The sequence below is a fragment of the Mobula hypostoma genome, chromosome 2 (genome assembly GCF_963921235.1).
Source record: "Mobula hypostoma chromosome 2, sMobHyp1.1, whole genome shotgun sequence".
In the NCBI taxonomy this organism is placed as follows: domain Eukaryota; kingdom Metazoa; phylum Chordata; class Chondrichthyes; order Myliobatiformes; family Myliobatidae; genus Mobula; species Mobula hypostoma.
This window is the reverse complement of record NC_086098.1, coordinates 134,679,101-134,706,762: the sequence shown is the minus strand read 5'-3', so window position 1 is coordinate 134,706,762 and position 27,662 is coordinate 134,679,101. Positions and strand designations below refer to the sequence as shown.

Here is a 27,662-nt window from a genome sequence, read left to right as displayed (position 1 = left end):
AATGTGGTCTGGCATTGTCCTGCTGAAATAAGCATGGACGTCCCGGGAAGAGACGTCGCCTTGATGGCAACATATGTCTCTCTAAGATCCTAATATACGCCTCAGAGTCAATGGTACCTTCACATACATGCAACTCACCCATGTCGTGGGCACTGATGCACCCCCATACCATCACAGATGCTGGCTTTTGCACCTTTCGCTGATAACAATCTGGATGGTCGTTTGGCACGGAGAACTCGATGCCCGTATTTTTCCCGAAAGCTAGCTGAAATATGGACTCATCTGACCACAGCACACAGTTCCACAGTCTTTCAGTCCATCTGAGATGAGCTCGGGCCCAGAGAACTCGCCGGCGTTTCTGCATAGAGTTGATGTATGGCTTCCTCCTTGTGTAATACCGTTTCAAGTTGCATTTCTGGATGCAGCGATGGACTGTGTTGAGTGACAATGGTTTTCCAAAGTACTCCCGAGCCCAGGTGGCTATAATTGTCGCAGTAGCATGATGGTTTCTTAGGCACTGCTGCCTGAGGGCTCGAAAATCACGCGCATTCAACAGTGGTTTCTGACCTTGCCCTTTACACACTGAGATGTCTCTGAATTCTCTGAATCTTTTCACAATATATTATGTACTGTAGCTGTTGAAAGACCTAAATTCTCTGCAATCTTGCATTGAGAAATGTTCCTTTTGAACTGACTAACAATTCTCTCACGAATTTTGGCACAAAGGGGTGAGCCATGACCCATCCTTGCTTGCAAAGACTGAGCCTTTGATGGACGCTACTTTACCCAGTCATGATATCTCACCTGCTACCAATTAGCCTGCTTAATGTGGAGTCTTCCAAACTGGTGTTACTTGAATATTCTGTGGACTTTTCAATCTTATTTTAACTCTGTCCCAACTTTTGTTGAGTGTGTTGCAGCCATCAAATTCTAAATTTGTGTATATTTACAAAATACAATTAAGTTGGTCAGTAAGACTATTGAAAATCCTTTCTTTGTACTTTTGTCAGTTAAATAAAGGTTCACGTGAATTAACAAATCACAGATTTTTGTTTTCATTGCATTTTGGAAAATATCCCAACTTTTTTAGAAATGGGGTTTGTAGTAACCAGTCTTCAAAAATACTTCATTAGCTGTGTAAAGCGCTCTGGGGCATCCTTGGGTAAACCATGGCATTCTGTTAAGCTTTTCTTCACTTATGGTCTTTAGTGTACCTCTTTTTCATCCCTGGATAACTACTTTTTGTGACACGTGTGACACTTTTTCCATTTTCCAGAAGAGATATTTTGTGAACAGATAGAAACTAATTCCCTAATGGGAGAATTCAAGGCAGTTAAATAACCTTAAAGCTATTGCCAGGTAATACCTAGAAATACTTCGTCACAAATAGAACAGTCAAATTCTCCAGTCCTGCTGAAGGGTCTTGGCCCACAATGTCAATTGTACTCTTTTCCATAGGTGTTGCCTGGCCTGCTGAGTTCCTCCAGCATTTTCTGTGTGTTGCTTAGTCAAATTCTTGAGCTCTTTCCTTAAAAGGCTGTTCTCGCAAGGTGCCATTCAAAATTTTAAAAATGAAGTTAGCTAAATGGGTTAAGGGTGAAAGGTGAAAAGTTTAAGGGGAACATGAGGGGAAACTTCTTCACTCAGAGGGTCGTGAGAGTGTGGAACGAGCTGTCAGCGCAAGTTGTGTATGTGAGCTTGATTTCAATGTTTAAGAGAAGTTTGGAAAGGTACATGGCTGGTAGAGGTATGGAGGACTATGGTCTGGGTGGAGGTCGATGAGACTAGGCAGTTTGAATGGTTTGGCACAGACTAGATGGGCTGAAGGGCCCATTTCTGTGCTGTACTTTTCTATGACTCTATGGTAGAATTTAGCTAGTCAAGGGTGTTAAGGATATCAGACCAAAGTCAATGATGGCACCAAACAGTCAAGAACTAATATATTAGGAGAGACCTTGGGGTAAGTAAAGCCCTTTTGTAAGAAATAAGCTTTCAGAAAAATCCCAGTCTAAAATTGTCTCTTTGTGATGCAGCCCAATATCTTGATCCTGAATGCTGTCCAAAGTTACTTGTGGCAGGAAGTTTAGTGCCTACAGCCAGAGCTGACTTTCAAGATGAGCAGATTTAATAATAACAGAGCAAGAACACCGAAAACCAAACCAGTAACCGGCACAGCACAGATATCAGAAAGTTCCAACACTGGGTTTTTAAAAAAATTATTTGAATTTCTGAGAAATGAAAGTAAAACTGTAGTGTGTGTAGAATTCCAGCAGATGACACTTGAAGCCAAACTGGATTTGTGCTTTGGGGTTGCCAGCAAAAAAAAAAGCTTGGGACATGTATTTTAAGATGTGAATTGATTTAAAACCTCTAACATATCCTTGATTTGCACCGATGCAGCTGATTACAGCTAGGATAGTACTGGGAAGTGTTTCAACTGGATGCCGGTGAGAGTCTCACCACTGGTAATAGATATTATTGTCTTCACAACTTGAGTTATACTTGCTGCTTTCCCACCTGACTGAGAGCTTATAATTTACAATTACATCCCCTCAAGCCTGGTGTAACATTTTAATTCATGGCTGTTTGGTGCTGCCTGTTACCCTGATCTAATGCCCTGAAAATCATGATAAGGGCACTCGATCAGGGCAGAAGCTCCAGTTCCACTTTACTATTTTGAATAATCATAATATCCTTTAAGGAAAAAGTTCCAGAGGTTGACTACCCTACTTGTGAAAAAATGTGGCTGAGCATCACCCTGCGTTAATTTTGATAGTGACCACATCCACGAGGGATTTTGACGTCCAAGTACAGACTTAGAAGTGGCACTGCAGGTAGATAGAGTGGTAAAGAATGCAGATGGCATAATTGCCTTCATCACCAGGAACATAGAGCATAAGAGTCAGGAAGTCCTCCTGCAGGTATATAAAACTTTTGTGAGCCTCACTTGGAGTTCTAGTCACCTCATTTGAGAGAGGGTTGAGAAGGGAGTTACCAGCAAGCTGCCTGGATTAGGGGACATTAGCTATCAGGAGAGGATAGACAAACTTGGTTTGTTTTTTCTGGAGCATCAGGGGTTGAGGGAAGTTTATAAAGTTATGAAAGACCTCGGTGTAAAAATGGCGAGGACATGCATTTAAGGTGAGAGGGGGAAAGTTTATTGGGGGTGTGCAGGGCAAATTTTTTTTTTAACAGTGAGTGGTAGGTACTTGGCACCTGCTGCCAAGGGTGGTAGTGGAAGTAGATATGAAAGTGGTGTACAAGGGGTTTTAACGTAGGCACATGAACTGCAGGGAATGGAGGGTATGGACCATGTGCTGGCAAAGGATTAGTTTAATCTGGCATCTTGCCGGCCCGGAGGCCTGCTCCCATTCTGTACTGTTCCACAATTTATGTTCTGAATTTCCCACATTGGGTCTAGTTTCGATCTAGTGTTTGAAGTTCATATATTATTTCCTATTTTTTTTCTGCGACAGATAGAGAGAAACCGAGCAGCTGCTCAAGTCTGTGTGGTCTGTCTGTTGGAGCAGTCATCGTAGACTCACCAGCTCCCTTCTGATTCACCCATCCAACGTGCATGTCTTTGGAATGCGGGGGCCTCTGGGGAGAAGTCCACATTCTGTGCAAACTCCAAGCAGACTGCACTGGTGGTCGAGATCGAAATTCAGTCACAGGAGCTGTGAGGCGACAGCACTGCCTGCTGTGGCACCGTGCTGACCCTTAGTTGTGATCATCCCTTTAGCTTCTCTGATGTGGCCCACCATGAAATGAGATGAATAGAAATTAAAAGCCAGGACCAACGCGGTGCTTACAGTAAAAGGGAGCTGGAACACTTGCGTCATGTAGCAACAGACGTGCGAGGGCATACTGGGACTTCGCTGCAGGAAACCCAGGCCTGAGAATTAGATGCTGCAGAGTCTAACATGCTTATAATGATGAGAGAGATGACGCGGAGAAGGACTAGTTTAGTTGGGAAGATGATCGAATGTGAATGTGGATCTTGGAATGCTAAGCTCCTACGCTCTGTCCGCCAGAGAAAGCAGGATCTCCCAGTGGCCACACATTTTAATTCCCATTCCCATTCCCATTCTGACATGTCTATCCACGGCCTCCTCTACTGTAAAGATGAAGCCACACTCAGGTTGGAGGAACAACACCTTATATTCCGTCTGGGTAACCTTCAACCTGATGGCATGAACATTGACTTCTCTAACTTCCGCTAATGCCCCACCTCCCCCTTGTACCCCATCTGTTACTTATTTTTATACACACATTCTTTCTCTCAGTCTCCTTTTTCTCCCTCTGTCCCTCTGAATATACCTCTTGCCCATCCTCTGGGTCCCTCCCCCTTGTCTTTCTCCCCGGACCTCCTGTCCCATGATCCTCTTGTATCCCTTTTGCCGATCACCCACTCTTGGCTCCATCCCTCCCCCTCCTGTCTTCTCCTATCATTTTGGATCTCCCCCTCCCCCTCCAACTTTCAAATCTCTTACTCACTCTTCCTTCAGTTAGTCCTGACGAAGGGTCTCGGCCTGAAACGTCGACTGCACCTCTTCCTAGAGATGCTGCCTGGCCTGCTGCGTTCACCAGCAAGTTTGATGTGTGATCTTGGAATGCTGTTGGATGTTGTTCTTTTCCATCCTCAGAAGGCCCGAGATTATTTCAGAGAGGGAGTTAGAGACAGTCACCCAAGGAAAAGTTCCTTCCTTGAGGTAGATCAATGAATGGACTGGGACTTTACAATTTCATAGTGTCACAATTACTGAAATTATAAACACAAAATACTCTGCAGATGCTGGGGTCAAAGCAACACTCACAACACACTGGAGGAACTCAGCAGGTCGGGCAGCATCCGTGGAAACGATCAGTCAACGTTTTGGGCCGGAACCTCGAAATTATGTGTCTTTTCCACATTCACTAATGCCTTGAATTCAAATTCCCTGACTAACATTGATAGGGTTTCAGTGCACGCTTCTGGGTCTGTAGGCCAGACCTTGAGATACCCGTCCAGTCACTTAATGTTTTCCATTTCAGAATCAGAATCAATGTGAATATATAAATTTATTTATTTATTTAGATACAGCGAGGAGTAGGTCTTTCTGGCCCTTCGAGCCACACCACCCAGCAATCCCCTGACTTAAGCCTAACCTAATCACAGGTCAATTTACAATGACCAATTAACTTACTGACCAGTACATCTCTAGACGGTGGGAGGAAACTCACGCGGTCACGGGGAGAACGTACAAACCCCTTACAGGCAGTGGTGGGAATTGAAGCTGGGTCACCTGTACTGTAAAGTGTTGTGCCCACCACCACACTGCCGTGCCACCCCAAATGATAACAGTAAGTCAACTTGACCGTTGTATAGATTAACAATTGGTAGAAGGATGCAATAATTGGAGAAGTGAGTGAAAGAAAACATTGATTCAGGCTGTGAGAGGCAGTACTTCATTTTTACCTTCTTTGCTATCAAGCTTGAAACTGATTTTCACTTTCTTACATTACCTCCATATTCCTTATCATACGTTTCCTTTGCTACCTAAACAGACATCTTTTAAATAAATCAACTTGGCTTAGGTTGGGCTCAGACAAATGATCTACTCAACTCCAAATTATTGGCTGTTGTACTGCTGCTTAGCAGACACCATGGAGTTAAAAGCAGTAACATTAATCTTTGACCTGAATATACGGCAACACATTTGGACCCAACTGGGGTAGAGAAGTACAAAGGTTTATAACCCTTCGAGTGAAGACATTTTTACCTCACCTCTATCCTACTTCTAGATGACCCATCCAAAGCTAATCTCCAACGTCTCTACCAAGCTTCTTAAAAATTGTATGTTTCAGTTCGGTCACCTGTTATCTCAAATAATTCCACAGATCAATAAAATATTGGGGGCAAGGAAAGAGGATTAAAAAGAATGCTACATTCAGCAAAGAGCGCAAGAGAGTCCAGATGGAAGCTAGGAGAACAGCCACTGATTGCAATATTAAGTTATCAAAGAACATAACATTTTGAAATTGTCCACAGGCACTCAAAAGATAAAAAGTTGGTGTTGGGATAAGACCATTATTATGAGATAGAATCACAGCCAGAGTGGGAAAGTGGTTGAAGTATGACTAATTGTGTTTAAATATTTAAAAATAAGATGGTGTGAGCTAGAAACATAAATGATACGATCACATTTTTAAAAAATAGCTCTTAATCGACATCAAATCTGGAAGATAATGTCCCCACTCTGAAAATATTGCAACTGCTCAATTTAAAAGGCTGCAGAGAAGAGATAACAAAAGCATGATTGCACATTTAATAATTCATCAGAGATGGATATTGTGCCTGCAGACTGAAGGTGGTAGACCAGGCAGTTTAGAAACAGTAAAGAAGGGAGAATAATGGAATCCCTACTTAAAAAAAAACAAAGAACGTCTAGAAATCAGAAAATGATTTTATTTTGTGATAAGGAAAATAAGGTTGTGTTGAATTAACAAAACAAGAATCTAAATGGCATTGAGAATCAAGGCCACACACATCAAAGTTGCTGGTGAACGCAGCAGGCCAAGCAGCATCTGGAGGAAGAAGTACAGTCGACGTTTCAGGCCGAGACCCTTCGTCGACTGTACCTCTTCCTCGAGATGCTGCCTGGCCTGCTGCGTTCACCAGCAACTTTGATGTGTGTTGCTTGAATTTCCAGCATCTGCAGAATTCCTCGTGTTTGAGAATTAAGGCACTGGAGTGTGCAAATGCTCAATGCACACATAAATAAGGCAGACCTGAAGAAACCAAACTAGATTTAACATAAGAGTAAAGTGAAAAATAGAGAAATTTGGAGTACTTGGTTCAGCACACCATAAAGGATATAGCGTACTGGTAAAGGTGCCAAAAGAAAACTATAGAGAGGTTGATACTGTAAGGTTGCATACAGGACGAGGATTGGGCATGCTGAGTTCCTTTCCTTTTGAAAGGTGAAAGCTGAGATGTGACCTAAAAACAGGCCTTCAAAATTGTGGAAGGTCTTGTTCATGTAGATACAGAGCTTAACCACTTGTGGTAAAGAACAAAACTAGAAGTCACCAACATATGATATAAACCAGGCAATCAAATATGCAAATCAGAGAGGAAAAAAAACAATTCTTAATGCAGAGAGTGGTGAGAGTGTGGGATTTATGACCAGAAGGAGGAGTAAAGGCAATTTTTTTGATGTTTTAATGGGAAACAATGTAACTATGAGGGAATAGAGCAGTCAGGGTTCCAGTGGTATCTGACATAGGCTATATGAGCAGTAATAGCTATGAGCTCAGGCAAACTTGGATTGTTGAGGACAAACAAGAGGAAAATTGCAGATGCTGGAAATCTGAGCAACAGACACAAAATGCTGGAGGAACTCAGCAGCCAGGCAGCATTTATGATTCTGCTGAAAGGTTTCAGTCTGAAACGTCGACTGCATTATTTTCCATAGATGCTGTCTGGCCTGCTGAGTTCCTCCAGCATTTTGTGAGTGTTGTTTGGATTGTTGGGGGATGACCTGACCTAAGTATTTAAAAGAATGAGAAGCATAGGTAGGATAGATAGTCAGTGTCTTTTTCCCCCGAGTGGAAATACCAGAGGGTGTAGCTTTAAGGTGAGAGGGGGGATGTTTAAGGGAGATTTGCAAAGCAGGTTTTTTGTTACACAGAGATCTGAAGATGCCTGGAATGTACAGCCAAGATAGATGGTGGAAGCAGATACAATAGCAACATTAAGAGGCATGTAGGTAGGCACGTGAACAAGAGGGATGTGGACTACATTGGGATTAATTAGATCGACATCATATCACAATTGCTATAGACGTGAGGAGCCTAAGGATTTAAACCAGCAGTGCAGTCTTCTGTATTCAATGACAGTGGAAGACTTGGTAATATTAGCTGGTTAACCGATCTCAAGGTGGGAGTTGATCAAAACTTGCCTTTAGCATCTCATACAGTACTATGCTAAAGTTTTAGGTGCGTATATATAGCTGGGGTGCCGAAGACCTTTGCACAGTACTGTAGTAATTTTATGTATTGTACTGTACTGCAGCCACACAAAAAAAAACAAATTTCATGACATATGTGAGTGATAATAAACCTGATTCTGATATGGGTCTCTGTTGTGGACTGAGAGAGGGAAGGTGGCAGGGAGAAGGGAAACCTGGTTCGGGAGAGGGGAGGGATCAGGTAGCACTAGATAGACATTCTGCAATGATTGAAAAACCAATTGTTTGGAATCAAATGGCCTTGCCTGGTGACTCTGGGCTGGGTGTGTCTGCACCCACACCACCCCACACCACTGGCACTCCTCTGCCACCTGTCCCACATCCCTCCTGCAACGCTTCACCCTTGCCATTCCCAACATTCTTTGCTCCCTCCGCTCCACGTTGGCAGGTACAGTACTGTGCAAAAGTCTTAGAGTTAGGGTGCCCAAGACCTTTGCATAATACTGTACTTGAACTTCATCCAGATCTTCATGCAGGCAAGAACAGCTTCATTTTCTGAGGTTTTAAGGATGGAATTGAGCATTTTTCAGTCATCTATGATTATTCCCACTTGAGATGGTGAGTCTTCACTTAGCTAAAGAAGATTAGGCTTATTGTCCTGCCCTAAGGAACTCTTGTAATGAAGTTTTGTTTGTATTATTTATTGGGATACAGTGCTGAAGAGGCCCTTTGAGCCATGACACTCAGCAATCCCCCAATTTAATCCTCATGGTGCTGAGATGATTGACTTCCAGCCAAGGTATAACTCTAGTTAGTGGCAGAGTTTCCTTTGATGCCAATTGTCTTCATTTTTACCAGAAACGCTTGATACGACCTTAAGCTGTTCTTCTCCTCTCACCTTTGATGTTCAGTTGTTTGACACATGTTTAAATCGAGGCAGTTCGTGCCGTCAAATCTCAAACTGAGTATTGGGGTGAGAAGGTTACCAGTAAACCCAAGAAAGTCTGCAGATGCTGGAAATCCAGGGCAACACACACAAAATGCTGGAGGGACTCATCAAGTGAGGCAGCATCTATGGAAAAGAGTAAACAGTTGATATTTCAGGCTGAGACCCTTCATCAGGTTTATTGTATGTGTTGCTTAGGTTACCAGGACGAGTTGTCTGGAAGCGTTGTTGATAACGTCTTCCATAATTTTGCTGATGATTAAGATCCTCTCCATGTGAAAACATGGGGGATCCTATTTAGATCATTGTTTTTAGCCTACTCAGTCTGGTTACAAGCATTTTCATTCATGTAACTTTTGCAACCACAACTTCCATTTCTATCCGGACTTGAACATGGAGGAAAAGATCTCAAATCCCTTCTCAGGCACGTTATCCAACAAAAGACTGATATGGCCATAGAGAGACCCGAGACAATTTTCACTCGGTTTATCCAACTTGTTAATGCTTTCAGCAATAACGATAGAAAAAAATCTTAAAACTTTGTGGTTATTCAACACTTAGAGGTTACTCTGTATCATAATTATCAGATCCTTTACACTTCTCTCTCTGTCTCTGCCTTGATATGAATCAGAAAATGTTGATTCCAACAAGATAGTTACACCTACATGCTTTGGTGAGATGCAGTATCTTTCATTTGAGTCAGAGAACTGTGGGTTTAAGACCCACTCCAGAGATGAATACAAAAATTTAGATGTTGTTCCAAAGGAATTCTGAGGTGCCCGTGTTTGGAGTTTAAAGTCAAACCAAGGCTGGATATATTTTCTCATCTGTCAGAAAGATCCCATGAGCAGTATTTTGAGGTACCCTGTCTAATATTCATCCCTCATGATTATCGTCAAAACTCATCATCATGTGGTTTATCATGTTGTTGTTTATGAGAGGTGGTTGTATATAGAAACAGCAAATTAAAACAATGACAGCACTTCATCGGCCGTTTTGAAACTTCTGACATTTACAAATCAACGTTTTAGTCTAAGTATGAATGTGTTATCAAGCAGGAGTTTTCATTACAGCCACAAGTGTTTAATGTCAAACTGGATTTTTGTATTTCCTGGGTAATTGAACTCATGAATATATTTGAAACCTGAATTTACGTAGTGTCTCAAGACCTTGGTATATCCATTGAGGAAAGAATGATACATTCGGTGATAAGACATTGACAGAGTTTTTAATCTCAATCCTTAAATGACAATTTTGGCTTAATTGCTGGAAATGCAAACTGATAAACAGCACAGCAAGGTCAGTGTCTCATCTGATGCCTTTTGAGCACTATCTGGTTAGCCAACGGGATTTAAATGTAAGGAAATAGCTTGAGTGATGGGAATTGAGTTTGCATCAATTTAGAAAAGCAAAACTGTAACTGTAAAAGAAAAAGGGTATTCAGATAAAAATGAGGAGGCAAAAAGGAAATAAAGCCTAAAGTGAATAGGTAAGAACATTGTAACCCTATGCTGCATCGATTGTTCCATTTGTCCTTGAGAAGTTAACAAGTGACGAGCAGTTTAAGTGTGTGAAGTATGTACGCTGACATTCTTTTATTTATTGAGGTACAGTGTGGAATAGGCTCTCGTGGCCCTTCGAGCTGCACCACCCAGCGATCCTCCAATTTTAACCCTTGCCTAATCACAGGACAATTTTACCATGACCAAATAGCCTACCAACTGGTAGGTGCTTGGACTGTGGGAGGAAACTAGAGCACCCAGAGGAAACCCTATGAGGAGGAAACCCTATGAGGAGGAAACTAGAGCACCCAGAGGAAACCCTATGAGGAGGAAACTAGAGCACCCAGAGGAAACCCTACGAGGAGGAAACTAGAGCACCCAGAGGAAACCCATGAGGTCACAGGGAAAAGCACTTTGCAGTCAGGAAGCATGCAAAAAAGATTTCTATAGCAGTCAGGACCCTTGGAGCCATAGCTAACTTCTTACACACAAGATAGTTTCTTCACTAAAACCTGTCGCTTTCTTTAAGGACATGCCTTGCTCTTAAAAACTAATGTTTTACTTTGCTCCTGTGATAGTTACTTTTTGGAACGTGGCCTTTATTTAGCTCTGTGTGTGTCTTCATGATAATAATTGAGATAATTTTTTTACATTGAAACATTTAACATGGAACAGTACAACACAGTATAGGCCCTTTGACCCAAGATGTTATGCTGTCCTTGTAATCTTTAAGATCAATCTAACCCTTCCCTCCCACATAGCCCTCCAATTTTCCTTCATTCATGTGCCTATCTCTTAAATGTCTCTAATGTATCTGCCTCTACTCCCACCCCTGACAGCATGTTCCATACGGCTAGCACTTTGTGTAAAAAAAAACAGCTTACAAAGAAATGGAACTTTGTAAATCCAGGTTCTGCTGGTTCAATATTCTTGAAGTGGTGGCAAACTCTAGTGCTCCAAGGAGGGCAATGTATGCAGGTTGGTTCTGTTCAGCTCCAAGTAAAAGGCCAATGGATCTCCAGAGGAGCTGGGTGTGCCTCCATCTTTCTGATTGAGAGGACGGAGCTCCACTACCGACCAGACTGACGGCTGGAAAGAGGGAATAGCATAGCAACTCCATTTCAATCCTTCTTGGGAATACACTAAGTAAGCATTGGACTAGGGTAAATATGGGTGGTGACAATAGTTGTTTCCAGTAATGGCGTGGTAGCCTTGAAAGAATTTAAAGACCACCTTTCATGACTTCGGGATCTTGTAGATCTGCAAGCTAATTCAATTATTTTGAAATGTAGTCTTTGCTACAATATAATGTGGTTGACAGTTTGCCGCAGTAAGGTCCCACAAACAAGACAGCAATAATGAATAAAGTCAGGACATGATGAGACCAGATAAGGCAAAAAAAAGACCCTGTGTGCTCAACTAAAGATGTTTTATTCTCAGTGTGTGGCAGACTGCCAAAGTATACTAACCTCAGCCAGCAGACACACTATATATTAAAAGTGAGTTTCTTTTTGAACAGATCGCTTGTTGTAATGCAAACATCTATTCTCGCTTGTCCTCTCCATTTGTAGTTGTTCCCCCTAAATGCATTTTCTTTCTTTCTTCCTTCCCCAAATACAGGCATCTTTGTTGATGCTGCATTTTCTTCACTGCCTCGCCCAAAGCAGCATATTATAGAAAGGAAGGAGTGGTTCTGAGTTTATAAGAGTCAGAGAATTGTTTAGCTCAGAAACAGGCCTTGCAGCCCATCCCTTTCATGTTGGCCATCATGCATATCTATACCAATCCCGTTTGCCTTCATTAATTACATATCCTTTTGTGCTTTTTTGTCAAGTATCCATATCCAGATGCCTCTTAAATGCCGTTCTTGTTCCTGTCTTCATCACCTCCAGATACCAGTTACTCTTTGTGTGAAAAATCTACCCCTCAGAAGCCCCTTAAGCCTGCTCCCTCTCCCCTTAAACCTATGACACCTTTTACCACATGGAAGGGACCCTGACTGTCTCCCCTGTCTACCCCTCATAACTTTACAGATCTTTGTCATGTCACCTTTCAGTCTCCTCTGCTTCAGGGGGAGTTGCACGAATTCCCAGTGGAGCACCTGTGCCAGTCTTGTTCCCTGTTGCTTCTTGAAGCCCTGCAAGTTCCCTCACGTGCCTATCCAGTTACCTTTTGTGTAGTCTGTTCGGTCTCCCTTTTTGTAGAAACTGGTTCATCTTTCCAGCACCCTTAAATACAGTGGATTAGTGGCATGCATTTATACTCTGATGGGATACTCAAATGCTGTGGCTGCCTCTTGTGCCTCCTATTCCACCTGGATAGCCTCCAACCTGATGGCATGAATATGAATTTCTCCTTCCGGTAAAAATATTTTCCCTCACCCTCCACTCCTCTTCTACTCCCCACTCTGGCCTCTTCCCTCATCTCGCCTGCCTATCACCTCCCCGTGGGTCCCCTCCTCCTTCCCTTTCTCCGATCATCCACTCTCCTCTCCTATAAGACCTATAAGATTCCTTCATCTCCAGCCCTTTATTTTTCCTACCCGCCTGGCTTCACCTGTCAGCTTCTAGCTATCCTCCTTCCCCTCCTCTCCTCCCCTCCCCTGCCCACTTTTTTTTGTTTCTGGCATCTTCCATCTTCCTTTCCAGTCCTGAAGAAGAGTCTCAGCCGGAAATGTCACTGTCTATTCATTTCCATAGATGCTGCCTGACCTCCAGCATTTTGTGTGCGTTACTTCGGATTTCCAGCACCTGCAGACTTCCTAACTTTTAAGGTAAAGGTTGGGTTTATTTGTCACACGTACATCAAAACACACGGTGAAATGCGCCATTTGCGTCAACGGCCAGCACTGTCCCTTGTGCCAACATAGCATGCCCACAATTTACCAACCCTGAAGTCTTTGGAATGCAGGAGAGACGGAGGCATCCGGAGAAAGCTCACGCAGCCATGGCGAGAACGTGCAAACTCCTTGCAGACAGCAGCGGGAATTGAATCCTTATCAGTGGCACTGTAAACCATTGCCCTGACCACTTACACTATCATGCAGCAATCAAGTCTGTGAGGAGCTGAGTCCTTCCATGTCAGTGTTTTCTCTCTCTCTAAAGGGGCATTGGTCTACCAGATGGGGTTTGATGCAACCTGGTAATTTTGTGGTTACCATTACAACGTACAGGCGCTTCGCTGCTAAATCTTCCGTTTAAACTACGGGAAGGAGTGAGCAGTAGGGAAGGGGGAGGATATATAAAAAAACACACTGTAAGTCACTGCCTGATTTGAGGTTCGCATAAAGGACAGGAAGTTCATAGAAGATGTAAGTAATTTGCATCAATTATAATTAAGGTACACATGCAGTAGATGAGATGAAAGGATAGAACTGTCACTGTGGAAAAATAGTTATGTTCTTTGAGAATAAGAAAGTAAGTCATTTTCCTGCTGACATTGTCCGTAGTATTAGCACTACACCTCCAGCCAGAAGAATACTGTTCCACAGACATATAGTTGTCATTTTGCATCTTGTAAACAGGGTTCGAGTTCCCCTTTGTTGCCGGAGTGATTCCTATTGTACTTTTGTGGTGACATCATTGGTTACTTAATACCGAAACATGCAATCTGTTCTTAAGGCATCTGGAGTTGTGTGTGTTTTTTTTTTACAAATTTGCTGCTGTTTCATTGCGCTTTTAAAGGAAACCACAGTATCTTTTTAAATGCTCTGCCTCGTTAACTGTTGGCTTACCAAGTGCTGATTGCAGGCCTTGGACAATATTAGTGTGTAATAGGATCTCGTAGGGGGTAAAACTAAATGTCATATTCCAATTATAATGTGAATGAAATGAAATATCTTTATTGTCATTGCATAGTACAATTTGTCATGCACCAATACAGCGAAAATGAGTTTGCAACTCTCGTACTCAATGCTATAAAACAACAAATAAAATAAATAAACAGTAAATAAAATCAAGTAACCAGCCAGTACAAGCAACGTCCAGCAGTACAATAGCACAACTCAGATGCATGACAGCCATAAGATCAGTATTAAAGTAGCAATATAACACATTTATGGATGATGCTTGATCGATTGGTTCAGAGCAATTATAGCTCTGGGGAGAAAGCTATTTTTCAGTCTGAAAGCGCTGGCATAGAAAATCTTATAATGTCTGCCAGATGGAAGAAGTTCAGACAGATAATTGCATGGGTGTGTATTGTCCTTACAGATGCTGTAGCTTTTCCTTAGGCAGCGTGAGCTGTAGGTGCCCTCCAGGGCTGGGAGCTGTGTCCCGATGATCTTCTGTGTGCTAGAGACGACCCACTGAAGTGCTTTCCTATCAGCTGCTGTACAACTGAGATACGACACAGAGGTGCAGTATGTTAGGATGCTGTCTATGGTGCAGCGGTAAAAGGTTACCAGCATCTGTTCAGGTAGACCAGCTTTCTTCAGCGTCCTGAGGAAAAACAAGCGTTGCTGTGCTTTCTTAACTATTGTTGTGGTGTTAGTGGACCATGTAAGGTCTTCTGAGATATGTATTCCCAGAAACCTGAAACTGGACACTCTCTCCACTATGTCTCCGTTAATGTAGGCTGGAGCGTACTCGTCATCCCGTGACTTTCCAAAATTGATAATTAGCTCCTTAGTCTTTGCTGTATTAAGAGACAGGTTGTTCTCTGAGCACCAGCTCACTAAGTTCTGTACCTCCGTTCTGTACGCTGATTCGTCTCTGTTGGAGATCAACCCGATCACTGTTGTGTCGTCTGCGAATTTGACGATGGTATTGGTGTTAAATGCCGGTACACAGTTGTAAGTGAAGAGGGAGTAGAGTATGGGACTCAATACACAACCTTGTGGTGTACCAGTGTTGAGGATAGTAGTGGAGGACAGCTGAGGGCCTAGTCTCACTGCCTGTGAACGCTCTGACAAGAAATTCAGGACCCATTTGCAGAGTGATGAGCCGAGGCCCAGCTGGTGGAGTTTGGAGATGAGCTTGCTGGGGATGACAGTATTAAAAGCAGAGCTATAATCAACAATTAAATTTGTGAAATAGTGAAATTATTTGCCCATTAATTAATTAGTATTGGCCAATGGAAGTATTGTCCAGCACATGGAATTTATGCCTCAGACATAATTTATGCATTGTTGTTCCTCTCCGCGCATTGTGGCGCATCAGGCAGCACCCTTTCTGTTTCTTTATGAGGCCGAGTTCCTAACTTGATGCTGAACCCAGCACGGATGGAAAGCGTGCAAGGAGCCGGCCGGATTTGAACCCAGGCCCACTCGCTTCAAAGTCCAGTGCAGATGCCACCACACCACCAGCCAGCTATAGGCATGTACATTCAATAACCATAATTCACACCTTACATACCAATGGCAACTTCACATTGTCTAGTCTAATCTTATTTCCATCACCTTTCCTTGTGCACTTCGTCGAGTTGGATGACATTTATAGTTTGGTTAAGATTAAATAAATATCAATAAGATTTAAAGAGTGCCGAGAAAATTTGCCAAGATGTTGCCAGGACTTGAGGACCTCAGTTATAGGGAAAGGTTGAACAGGTGAGGGCTTTAATCCTTGGAGTGTAGGAGAATGAGGGAAGTTTGATAGAGGTTTACAAAATTATGAGGGTATAGATAGGGTAGATACAAGCAGAGTTTTTCCTCTGAGGTGGGGTGAGACTGGAACTAGAGGTCATGGATTAAGGGTAAAAGGTGAAATGTTTAAGAAGAATATGAGGGGGATTCTTTTTCACGCAGAAGATGGTGAGAGTGTAGAATGAGCTGCCAGCAGAAGTGGTAGATGCAGGTTCAATTTCAACATTTACGAGAAGTTTGAACAAGTACTGTACGTGGACCAGAGGGGTACAGAGGCCTGCGGTCCAGTTGCAGGTCAATGGGAACAAGCCAGAACAATAATTTGGCACAGGCTAGATGGGCCGAACAGTCTGCTTCTGTGCTGTAGTGCTCTATGAGTCTAAACATTTTCATCTCTGAGCCAAAGGTTTGTGGATTCAAACTGCACTACAAAGACATATCATGTTGGCATGTTGCACTGTTGAAAGGGCTGTTTTTTGAATGTGTCTTTGCCTGAGGCCCAGATAGCTAGATGCAAAACATTCTGCTCTGCTGTTTCACAGATCAGGTCCTTTTATTGGAGTGCATAGTCAGTGGGTTCCCTGCCTTCCTTACTACATTACAACAGTGACAAAACTTTGAGAATATGTTGTGAGCTGTAAAGGAAACTGGGATTTTCTGATGTCTTGACAAACATCATATAAAAGCAGGTCTTTCCTACACTTAAATGTCTCGAGTGACTTTGGTTAATTGTGGCAATGTGTTTCATTTTTTCTAGTGATGGTATCCATGAAATAAAACTTAATACTTTGCATACAAATAGTTTCATATTACTTTGAAAGTCATACATTCCACAGTAACAACAGGAAGCAGTCCACTCAAAAATGCAGAAACAAGGAACTTGCCCAAAAATAGAACCTTATTTTGGTCTTGAGAAGTCCCAGTGAACTTCCAATTAATTATCTTTTGAAAAGAAGTCACGCATAAGTTTGCAATGCCTGAAAATTCACTCAGATGAACTTGAGTTTGAAAAGGAAAGGAAGCGTTAGCAATTTTGTTGTAGAAATGATTGCTTGTTTGCCTTGCAAATGTTGTAATTTGGCAACTTTTGATCTATTTATTTATTTAGAGATATAACACGGAGTAGGCCTTTGTGGCCCTTCGAGCCACGTGACCCAACAACCCCCAACAAACTTGATGAACCTAACCTTATCACAGGACAATTTATAATGACCATTTAGCCTACCTAGTACGTCTTTGGACTGTGGGAGGAAATTGGAGGACCCAGAAAAAGACCCACGCTTTCCACGGGGAGACTCCTTTCAGAATGGTGCCGAAATTGAACTCCAAACTCCGGAACGCCCCGAGCTGAAACGGCGTCACACTAGCTGCTACGCCACTGTAGCGCCCATATCTCACTCACATTGTCAACACAAAATAAAACAAGTACTTGTTTGATTATCACCACATTGATGAGTAACCTCATCGATCTAATATCTATTTTACTGAATGTTGGAAATCAGTGCCAATAGTGAACATTTTTTGCCCATCCCTCGTTGGCTTTGAGAAGGTGGTTGGTGAGCTATTTTCTCTAACCAAGTTAGTCTTTCTGGCAATGGTGTTTGCAGGGCGCTCTTGGGTAGGAGGTGCCAAAACTGAGACCACGGTTGATAAAAGAATGTTGTCAAGTGCATACAAAGGTTATTTTTCCATTTGTTTCAAGCTGTAGACACTGACTATTTAGATTGACAGAGTGGGTGAGTAGAAGAGAAAGGAAGTCAGAATCAAAATTAAGTACAGTAGCAACAAATTTCATGACATATGCCAATGATATTAAAGCTGATTCTGATTCGAACTTCCTTTTCCTTCTACTCATTCACTCTGTCAATCCAAGTAGTGTCACCATGACTTTACATCTTGAAGCAAATGGAAAAATAAGTGAGGGGAAAGTCAGAATTTGGGTCAGGCCAGTATCTAGAGCAGGGGTTCTCAACCCGGGGTCCAGAGACCCTTAGGTTAGTGGTAGGGGTCCATGCATAAAAAAGGTTGGGAACCCTTGATCTAGAGCGTTTGAGTGTGTGTGCAGGGTGGTGGAATCAGCTGAAAGGGGCCCACCACCAAAACACTAACAAAAAATCATATCCAATTCCTTTTTGGAGGCTGTAATGGAGCCTGCCTCAACCACGTCTGCAGAAAATACTGTACATTCAAGATACCAACCTTGAACTGTGTAGAAATGTTCTTGCTAATGTCTCAGTTAATTCTCTTCCCCTTTGTTTTATTCCCCTGATCTCTAATCCTTGACTCTTCTGTCATTGGGAACAAACTACCACCAGCCACTCTTATCAAACTGCTTATCATTATACACGGATCCTCATACCGTATTTTGACTTCCCGTGATAGAGCGAATATGTAATAATATCTGTTATTGATAAGAGTGGCTTCTCTTTAAAGAAAAGTTCCAATTTCTGCAATCTATCCTTTTAATTGTCCGTCATCCCAGGAACCATTCTAATAAATCTCTTCTGGCCCATCTCCAGTGCTTCTCACATACTTCCAATAATGAAACAACCAGTCTGAATATTGTGCTTCACTTATAGGTGGATCAGTATTTTACAAGGTTTCAGTAAGAAAATTTTTATATAGTTTTTTTGGAGCGGTTGGGTGGAGACACTGTACATCTCTACCAAAGGAGGTGTAAAGCACATCTTCCCACTGCTAGCCTGGAGGTTACCATTGGGCAAGGAGTAGCACCCCCCGCCCGCCCCACCAATCAGGGTCATGTGAAGCCATGGGAGCAGATGGTGGATGGTTGCATGAGCAGCTGGTGCTTGTCACAAGGTCTGGTTATGTGACCACTGACGCCAGGCAGACAGTCTTTGAAGAGTATTGATAATGGCTGAGGTCACCGTCTTGTAAAGGCACTGCCCAGAAGGAGGCAATGGCAAACCACTTCTGTAGAAAGATTTGCCAAGAACAAACATAGTCATGAGACCATGATTACCCAAGTCATACAGCATAGCACATAGTAATGATATATATGTCTAATTGTAATTTAGAGTTTTTAAAATTATGTATTGCAATGTACTGCTGCCACAAAACAACAAATTTCACAAAATACGTCAGTGGTATTAAACCTGATTCTGATTCTGAGAAACCTATGTGTCATATTAATGATTTTCTCAATCTGCTCTGCTGCTTCAAATGACTATTGCTCCTGTATGACTATTCCTGCCCCACAGAAATGTTGCAGACGAGGCACTGCTTGACAGACGGAAGTGGTGCACTCTCAACAGAGCGAGGACGAGAGTTTGTAGGACGGGAGACAATATGGTGAAGTGGGGTTTAAAGACCAGCGAATCCTGTGAGTGTGGCAAAAGGGTGCAGAACGTTGAACACGTTCTGTGCAACTGCCCACTCTCACCTGATTTAGCTGACAGTGACCTGCTCAACATCAATCAAACAACACTAGAGTGGCTGGCTGGCTGGTGTGACAAGCTATGATGATGGTGCCTCTGCTCATTCTCCCTCACAGTTCTCTGCATTCACATGCCACTCGTCTGCTCATTCTTTGAGCTTTTGTGTCCCCTACTGCAGCTCACCTCTGTACTCTTCACAGCTCACTATCACCTGCAAATTTAAAACTTGTGGCTTGCACCTTCAATTCGAGGCTATTATTATAAGTGGGGAAAAAAGCAAATACCCTATCACCAACTACCTCCAGTAGGAAAAGCAACCTTTCACCGTGACCCCCTGCTGTCTATTAGTTAGTCAACTCCATATTTACATATCAGTTCCTATTGGCACCACATGCTTCAAGTTTGCTGATAAACTTGCTATGTGGTATCTTACAAAATAAAATCTTCTGGATAAGTAGAAAGACTCCATAAACCCTGGCTAGGCAACAGTTAGAGTACTATGTGCTGTTTTTGCCAATCATTTACTGAGTGCAAATAATATAGATCCAATAGGATGATGCCAAATCCAAAAACAAGTTTACAGTTGTTCTTGAAGTCAGTTAATGGTATTGTTGAATAAATATGGTTAATCAAATGCCAATTATTACCTGTCAGTTTCAGTACCTTGACATAACTCAGCTTAAGATTCTCTGATGCTTTCATCATATTCCTGCCACTGCCTGTAACGAGTTTGTACATTCTCCCCGTGACCACGTGGGTTTCCTCCGGGTGATCCAGTTTCCTCACACAGTCCAATGACGTACTGGTTGGTGGGTTAGTTGGTCATTGTAAATTATCCTATGATTGCTTCTGTTGCTGAAGCCTCCATCAGTCATGGTTGACCATGGTATTGTGTCCTAGCTGACTGGACCCGCAAGCCTGGGCAGTACGATATGGAGAGCAAGCTAGTGCCCATGTATCAAGCTACCTGATGAACACAAAGGAACGGCAGACATTGATACAGTTTGGCACCAGCAGCGTCGCAGGAGTTGCCAGTCGGCATTGAACTCAAATCCTTGGTGACTCCAGCTCTGGTTTTTTTCCCTTGGGGTTTACTCCTGAAGCTTTCCCCATGAGTGGGTATGACCGCAAGGCAGCGGAGGTCTGAGGTCAGAGCTTTCTTTCTCCGACAGGAGCTGCCAACCATGACTGATATGCCCCATCTGCCCAAAGCGACTGGTTTTAGGGCTTTGCCCCTTCTCCTGTCAGTACAAAGGGTTCCACCAGGCTTAGTGGCTAAGCCACGTGTGAAGGCCGGGAGCTGGACTTGGTTGTCAGAGGCTATTTGAAGCGCATGCCATTGGGGGCATTTAATGGCTAGTGAGAGCTTCCCCGTCACCACCCCCGGCTATAACAACCTTAAGAAGCCATGATTAGTTAAGGGTTTCTGGGCAACATGGCTTGAATGGCCTATTCTGTGCTCTGTCGATGTATCATAAAGGAAGGAAGAAAGATATGTATTTAAATATCCTGTGAACCAGTGCCCCCAAATCTTCCTGCTCATTCACATCACTACGCCTGCTTCTTTTCAGCATGTCACTGCTGTTTTTTCACTAAAAGACATAATTATTTCCCCTGTTTTGATATCATCTGAAAATTTCAATACCACTTCCTCTAGGCCCATATCCAAACCATTGAGGTGCACGAAGAACACACTCAAAATTTATGTCGTGCATCCGTCCTCAATTCATTGTATCTCTCAGGTAAAATGTGGCATGCATTTGTATTGGGAATCTTCTCCTTTTGTCTCTCAAGTGTTCTTTCGTAAGTCTTTGAATTCACATTTAATTAATCGGATGAGTCCTGCCGCAGGGATTGTGACAATTGGTGACTGGTCCTTTCCTCCCACTGATGCCTCTCGACCTGCTGAGTTCCTCCAGCAGATTATTTGTTGCTTTAAATAAGCCCATGTTGGAGAAGGAGCCGAACATCCAAAAAAAAAATACTGCAGTTGCTGAAATTCCAAAATAAAAACTAGAACTGCTGAAAGCACTCGCCAGGTCAGGCAGCAACTGTGGAAAGAGAAACAAGAGTTGAGGGTTCAGGTCTGAAATGTTAGCTATTTCTCTTCCCGTAGATGCTGCCTGACATGCAGTGTATGTCCAGCATTTTGAGATTTTATTTCTGTGATAAATGGCAATTGTTTGCTGCAAAGTCAGTCTTCAGTGCTGCCTGCCTCGTTGACTGGTCTCATTGGCTTACACAACAGTAGCAGCATATAAGAGGTGGCCTAGAAATTCGGACTCATAGAGAGTTAGTTTTGTGTGCTGCACAGCAGAATTTGTGATGCAAGTCGACCATTTTGGATAAGTAGGTCAGCACTTTGGGATCCAGGTCCTTTCTTCGTTTGACGTGGGCAGCGTGGTAGCGTAGTGGTTAGCACGATACTTCACAGAGTAGATGACCCCGGCCCCGCTGCTGCCTGTAAGGAGTTTGTATGTTCTCCTGGGTTTCCTCTGGGTACTCCGGTTTCCTCCCACAGTCCAAAGACGCACCAGTCGGTAGGTTAATTGGTCATTGTAAATTGCCCTGTGATTAGGCTTGGACTAAACCAAGGGATTGCTGAGCAGTGTGGCACCAAGGGCCAGAAGAGCCTATTCCATGCTGTGTCTCAATAAAAATCAATTATCAATGGAGAACAGACATGGCCCAAACAGCAATATGGAACAGAATTTAACCGTAACTTGCTTGAGTTTGATTCACCAATCCTGAAGCAGCTTACTGCACTGATCTCTACTTCTGCCCAAGTGAGGGAGTGGTCTCCCTGGCCGAGTGTCGGGCAATTCCATTTGCTGCTCTGCCTCCTCTTCAGATTTTACATAATGGTAGCTCGGTACTAGTAACCAGGGTTCGGTCCTAGCCTCAGGTGTCGAGGGTGTGAGGAGTTTCACTTTCTTGTTGTTACTGCGTGGGTTTCCCCAGATTTCCTGGTTTTCTTCCAAGTCCCGAAGACTTGCAGGTGGTAGGGTAATTCCTCCTGGTGTGTAGCTGAGTTTAGTGGAATCTGGGGGCAGCTGATGAGCTTGTGTAGGGAAATTAAAAATGGGGTTGTTGTAGGATTACTGTAAATGGGTGGTTGATGGATTTGATAGGCTGGTACCTCTCAACAGTTATTTTACACATATCTCAACGCCAACCAGCTCCCCTTTTTCTCCCACTTCCCCCTTTATTGCAGGGCTCTCGGATTTTACACCACCACCCCATGCACTATCCCTTGTGTTAGCTTAACCCTAATCTCCAGGTTCTGCTTCTGCTCCAATCCCCCAGACTGGTGAATTTTCCCTCCTCCTTCCTACCCCTCCAGCACCCTCACTTCTCCCCCACAACCCCACTAGCCTCTGTCAATCCTGCCTCTACAATCAGCAATCTCTGCCAGCTCCAAAGTGGTGGAGTTCAGCAGAGAAGAGGCCTTTCTGTGGATTTAGCAGTGCACCTTGTGTCGTGCACAAAACATACATCAGCCCACCAGTGATGGGTGGTTTAACACACTTTTGAGGTGTAAAACCATTTCTACATCTTAAAATTGTGTGAAGTTACGCCAAGTTTTGTGTTACTTCTGGATTGCAGATGCTGGCGATTGAACCTACATACAGTTCAATCTTTCCTGGTGTCTGCCCTGCCACAGTTCTACCCTTATGTTCTCTCTGTCCCAGCCCCTTTCTCTGAACTTTAAACTTCTCCCGTACTGCTGAAACAGATCTGAAACATCAGCTCTGTTTCTTTCTGTCCATGAATGCTTCCTGAGACACTGAATGTACCCAACATTTTCTATTTCTATTTTATATTTGTCTCCCTGGGGGGGGGAAATCTAATTAAGCCCTTATTTATAAGAAATAAACAATGTACCACATTCTCCAGATGGAAGCCTTTGAACCGCCCTTTGAAAAATTCAACAATTTTAAGATGAATCAGCTGCTTTACTGTAACTGTAGATAAAGCTTCTGCATTTCTGTTTCATCTCTGTAGTTCCTTAATTTTCTCATATTTTTAAACGTTTTATCAACTGGAAATTCTCAAAAATCTCCCCATCTTATTCCCAGCCTGAACTGACTGGACCTCACTGAATTGTAACTTGTTATGTGTGGTTCTAATCGATTACTCAGTGAACTTCTCGTTCTTCCAATGCTGGTATTAATTGGTTGGGTCAAGCAGCAACTGGAGAAATATAGACATGAGTTTTGGATTTGCAGTAAAACTGCTGTCTAGTCACAGTGAGGGGGAAGTATATAGTTAGTGGCAGGACCCTTAATAGTAAAGATGGACAGAGGTGTCCATACCATCCTGCGGGTGGAAGCACAAGTTTTCAGGGTGCTAAAGCTGGCATATGGCATTTTTGCTTTCATTACTCGTGGCGTAGAAAATATGGGTCAGGAAACCATGTTGCAGGTGTATTAAACTTTGGTAGGGTGCACTTGGAGTATTGCATGCAGTTCTGGCTTCCCCATTACAGGAAGGATGCAGAGGTTTTGGAGAGCATTCAGAGGAGATTTCCAAAGATGCCACCTGGATTGGAGGGTACTAACTATAAGGAGAGGTTCAAAAACAAAAGGATGTTTTTTCTCTCTTGAGAGGCAGAATGTAAGACTATAAGATATAGGAGCAGCATTAGGCCATTTGGCCCATCAAGTCTGCTCCCCCATTTCATCATGGCTGATCCATTTTTCTTCTCAGCCCAGGTCTCCTCCCTTCTCCCCATATCCCTTCGTGAATCTATCGGCCTCTGCCTTAAGTATATTGCACATAATGACATGGCCTCCACAGCTGCCTCTGCCACAGATTCACCAACTCTCTGGCTAAAAAAAAATTCCTCCTCATCTTCGTTCTTAAAGGATGTCCCTCTATTCTGAGGCTGTGTCCTCTGGTCCTAGGCTCTCCCACCACAGGAAACATCCTCTCCACACCCACTCTATCCAGACCTTTCATCATTCTCGAGGTTTCAATAGGTCACCCCTCATTCTTCTGAATTCTAGTGAATTCAGACCCAGAGCCATCAAATGATGATGATGAGCCATTCCGTCCTGGAGTCACTTTCGTGAAGATTTATGTGAGAGGCAGAGGCTGGGCAGAGACTTGATAGAAGTTTATGAAATTGAGAGAGATATAGAGTGCACAGACAGAATATTTTTCTCGGGTAAGAAGTGTCAAGTACTAGAAATGCATTTGAAGTGAGAGTGGGAAAATTTAAAGGAGATAGTGGGGCAGGATTTTTTTTCTTAACAGAGAGTGATGGGTGCCTAGAATAAGCTACCGTGGGTGATAGGGGAAGTAGTATGATAGTGGCATTCAAGAAGTCTTCATATAGGCAAATGAATATTCAGAGAATGAAGAGATGCAGACCATGTGCAAGCAGAAGGCATTAGTTTAATTTGGCATTATGTTCGGCATGGACATTGTTGGGCCAAAGGGCTTGTTCCTGTGCTGTACTGTTCTATGTTTTCTGAGTCAGATCTAGTCTTTATTATGTCCTAAGTCGTGACTCACTACATAGCCGGTTTGAGGCACATGTAAGCAGGTCTTGGGTGGCGGGGTGGAGATGAGTCGCTACCAAAGAAGGTGTAAGGTGTTCCTTCCCTCAGCTAGCTTGCGGGTTACTCTTAGGCAAGGTGTAGCTCCTGGTTAGCCTCCCTCACCACCCCTACCATCCCCACCCCCACCCCCACCCCCACCAGATCAGGATCACGTGAAGCCATGGAAGCAGGTGGGCATAAATACCTTGTTAATGAGAAAGTTCAGAAGAGGTTGGCCAGATTGGTTCAAGATGACAGGAAGGCGAAAATAACTCAAATAACCACTGGTATTACAACAGTGGTGCACAGAAGAGCATCTCTGAATGCACAGCACGTCGAACCTTGAAGTGGATTGGCTACAGCAGCAGAAGACCAGGAACATACACTCAATGGCCACTTTATTAGGTACAGGAGGTGCTTAGTAAAGTGGCTGCTGAGTGTAAGTAATTAGGCAAATCTGGAATTGAAGCTTGTGGGTGTCATGGAAACCATGAAGGTACGGAATTATCGGATTCCTTTGGAGAAGCAAGTCTGTTATCCTTACCCAGTCTGACTCCTATATGAATCCTGACCTTCCAATGTGGTTGATTTTTAACTGCTGCTTCAGTTCAGAGCAATCAGGGGTAGAAAATAAACTGCTGGCATTGTCAGCGACACCTAAATCCTTTCAATGTATACATTTAAAGCACTAATATTCCTATGGTTGTAAATTAATCAGTCATTTCTCTGGTTCAATTGCACTGAAAACTGAACAGACATGTTTTCAAAGTTCAGAGTAAAATTTATTAGCAGAGCACTATACTGAGGTACTTTTTCCTGCAGGCATACTTAACAAATTCTATAGAATAGTAACTGTAAAACGGATCAAAAGAAGAGCAGGAGCATAGAACACCCAAGAAATAAATAACGAGAGCTTGAAATAACAAGATAAAGTCCCTAAAGTGAGATCATTGGACGTGAGAACATCTCACTAGATGAGTGTGGTTATCCTCTTTTTGTTCAAGAGCCTGACGGCTGAGGGGTAGTAACTGCTCTTGAACCTGGTGGTGTGAGACCTGAGGCACTTCTACCTTCTACCTGATGGCACCTGCGAGAAGATAGAGTGGCCTGGGTGGTGAGGATCTCTGATGATAGATGCTGCTTTCCTGCGATGTGCTCAATGGTTGGGAGGGCTTTACCGGTGATGTAGTGGACTGGATCCACTAGCTTTTGTAGAATTTTCTGTTCAAAGGCTGTAAAATTAGTTGCTACTAGATTGAATATTTATCTAGAGCAGGGGCTCCCAACCTATCTTATGCCATGGACCCATACCATTAACTGAGGGGTTCATAGATTTCAGGCTGGGGAACCCTTTTTCTCGAACGTTCATGCTGTTTTCATTTTGTTCACTAATACTATCAATGCCCTTATCTTTACACCATCATCATATGTTTTTTCATTTCCTTTGCTTTTCCCAGTTATCCGGTCAATCCAGAACTCCTGCCCTATAATTATGGGATTCCTCCAGCAGTAAAGTAGGCCATCAGGCCTGCCATCTGCATCATAAAAATTTCTTCCTTGCATTCCATGTGAAGGTTTCACTCACCTCTTGAAATTCATGCATTCTTCAATTAATCGGCAAATGGGCATAGCTTCTCTCAAATTCCCTGCATCTAACATGTGTATTTATGAGCAGGGAAAAAGGCCATTTAAAATTTCCATTTTTACTAGCCTTAAAAGGTTTGGAGATGATGTTATGAATGTTTATAATTTATGAGCAGAAGATTCCAGTGAATCACCCTTTTGACAGAGGATGTAATATGTTGCACATTACAATTTGAAACTCTCTAGTCTGGCAGTGTGTGGTCCATCATGTCTTGGTTCAATAGTACAGATCAATATTAATTAACTAATTCTAACCAAGATCTCATTAATTTTTATTATCACTGACTGAGAGCTCGTAAACATTGTGAAAATAGTGCAAAGGCATAAAATTTCTGTAAGTCACTAAATATGTAAATATAATTGTTTGTTTGTTATGTACCATGTTGATAACGTGGGCAATCATGACTATGATTATTCTTGGCAAATTTTTCTACAGAAACGGTTTGCCATTGCCTTCTTCTGGGCAGTGCCTTTACAAGGCAGGTGATCCCAGCCATTATCAACACTCTTCAGAGATGGTCTGCCTTGGCGTCGGTGGTCGCATAACCGGGACTTGTGATATGCATCAGTTGCTCATACGACCATCCATCACCTGCTCCTGTGGCTTCACATGACTCTGATTGGGGGGCTAAGCAGGCACTACACCTTGCCCAATGGTGGAAGGAAGGAGCGCTTTACACCTCCTTTGGTATAGACATATCTGCATCGCACCATCCAAAACATGTCATCATCATCAGGTTCCATGCCCAGTTTGAGCTTTGACTGCCATGACCCACACACTCCTGTTTCGGGTCAAGTGGATCAATTCATTGGTATTCATTTCCAATTCTCTGGCTGCTGTCCCCATCATTATTTGTCTTTGTCTTCCTCTTGCTTTCTTCCCGTCAATCTTTCCCATAATTACCGTGCATTCTAACTCCTCTTTCCTAATCACATGTCCAATGAAGTTACGCAACACACATCAAAGTTGCTGGTGAACGCAGCAGGCCAGGCAGCATCTCTAGGAAGAGGTACAGTCGACGTTTTGGGCCGAGACCCTTCGTCAGGACTAACTGAAGGAAGCGCTAGTAAGAGATTTGAAAGTCCAATGAAG

General features: G+C 43.0%; 1 protein-coding gene across 2 annotated transcripts in view; it reads left to right on the top strand.

The window, feature by feature from the left end:
* The window catches only part of acoxl (acyl-CoA oxidase-like), a 437,026-nt gene that overhangs the window by 229,754 nt on the left and 179,610 nt on the right, over window positions 1–27,662 (top strand). The gene's annotated exons all lie outside the window — the stretch shown is intronic.